Below are 2,317 nucleotides of genomic sequence, written 5' to 3' on the forward strand. Positions count from 1 at the left end.
CTGAGCTCCTGCATCTCCCTGTGAAACCAGTGGGAGCTGCAGGTGGGGTGACCAGATATCCTGATTGTTGGGTCTTTTTCTTATATTGGCTCCTATTACCCACCCCACACACATACCCTGTCCTGATTTTTGTCACTTGCTGTCTGGTCATCCTAGCTGCAGGTGCCCAGCCTCTCTCAGCACTAACCCTGTTGGCTGCATTTCATGGCAGCTGGCCCTGCAGCCCTCAGTCAAACTGCCCAAAAGACAACAGACTCATTCGGCGCTTGGCCAGGTTTGTTGTTGACAAAGCACTTGTACTAGCACCCCCTAGACTCTGCATGGACACTAGGACATGTACGCCCATGAGAATGGACCAGCTCAGTCAGCAGCGGGACTTTCCACTGCCCCCTTGGCCAGATGTACCTTCTGTGACCCCTCTTTTATACCCTGATACAAACAAGTTGTGTATCACCCCTCTCACGTGCTTAGTTACCACCCTACACCCTGGACTTGTTGGTTCGAACCGTAGGAGGGGTCAGTGTGTCCCTGTACCATCTCCGGGGAGTGTATTTATTCTATAACGCTGTAGCAGGGTATTCTCGTACTACCCTTCTGGACTGTGTTTAGTGACTAGCTAGTGCCTAGTATTTATTAGGAGTGTCTCTCTTTTAGCAACACCTGCCCCATCCTTACCAAGTTCATGTACTGGACAGTGGCATTGTTACCAGGGCCTGACTCTGGCTGATGTTTGGTTCAGGCCTCATCTAGTACCAGGCTCTGTTTCAGGCTCCTTCTGCTACAACCTCCATATCCAAACCACCCCAGGTTTGGCCTTGGTTTTCCCAGCAGATGAGTTTGTAAAACCAAGACCTGAACCATCTCCCCTTCTGTTCTGCTGTAGTGTTAGGGTCTCTCCAGCCTTGTTTGTGAGTGACCCCCTCACCCCACCCCTGTAACTTGAGTTGCCTTGAACTCCCTGATCTGTTGTTCACCCTGACCCCCAGGGCAGGAGCAACTCCCACGTGGAGACATTCTTGCCCTCCAGTTAGCATCAAGCCCCAACCCTGCTGGCCTGAAGCTTTCAGGAGGTTGGGCTTATAGAGTTTGCCAGTGAGCAAAGAGTCAGAGCTGCAAACTAATTCCACTGCAACAGTTTGTACTTCACTGGGTGGTTTGGGTTCAGTCTGTGATGGTGTAAGGACAATGTCTGTGAGAAGTAGAGACGAGTCCACAGGAAGTGTAGATGAAATAGTTGTTTAGCCATGTTGTAGAGGGGAGGTTAATGAGAGCTAGAACTGCAGGGAAGGGAGAGGGAAAGACAGATCTCTCAATGGTCTCAGATTATCTCCCTCAGAAACATAATTCCATAAAACATAAGCAGGACAGAAGACAGAAGTTAGCAGAACACCACTTCTACTAGTTCAGGATGTGCCCCAATGTTCCTTATGACCGATTTATGGAAATATTGGACACTGAGGTTGATGCATGGGGCATATTTATATCGTTACCAAAATCCTTCATGCAGAAAAGCAATGAGTCACTGGAAGACCTGATGACTGTTGCATGAACAAACTCCAGAAAGGAAGAGGAAAGACTGGTCAAAGGAAGGGGTGGATAAAAGGAGGAAAAAATAAAAATAACTCAATTTAAACTCATAAAGAAAAGAATAAAACACATTCAGAACGGTAACAGATTCTGATTCTAGCACTTGTGTCAGGTGTCAGCCTGTAATGGTTGAACTGCAGCCAGCAGCTCTTAGCACCTTAGCTCTTCTCCCGTTCTCAGAGGCAGCTGGAGCTCAGGGAGACTAGAAAGGTGCAGAGGCTGAGCTCTGACATGGTGCTCAGTGGACTCGCCCTCTAAGTCCCTTGTTACCTGGGGCTTACAACACTGGGCAGGTAGCAAATTGCTGGCATTGCTCAGTGATGGTCCCTTGGGTTCCAGTTCCTGTCCCAGACAGGTTCCTTGCTGTGATCCCCCCTCACACACGTAGGTTCCTGGGTCAGTTGTTTGCTTTCTTCAGAGATGTGAAACCCTCTTCCAAATACTGAACAGCTGTGTCTTAAGTCCCTTTCACTCATCAGCTCCTTTTCCTCCAGTTCCATTATGTTTGTGCCATTCCACGTCTCTGGTGTTTGGGTTTTCCAGGGTCCTGAATCTCCACTCCCTGGTGAGATCTGACCCTTCCGAATCCCTGATCTTGGCTGGGCTCTGATTTAACATGAGGTCTGTAATGTCTGAATCCTGACGGAGACAGCAAGGAGAGGAAAGGGTGAACAGGCTTCCTTGGGATGGAGGGGAAGTACCAGACCCTCTCCAAAGGTGTGGGGGTAGG

Source organism: Mauremys reevesii, linkage group 16 (assembly GCF_016161935.1).
Source record: "Mauremys reevesii isolate NIE-2019 linkage group 16, ASM1616193v1, whole genome shotgun sequence".
Lineage (NCBI taxonomy): Eukaryota > Metazoa > Chordata > Testudines > Geoemydidae > Mauremys > Mauremys reevesii.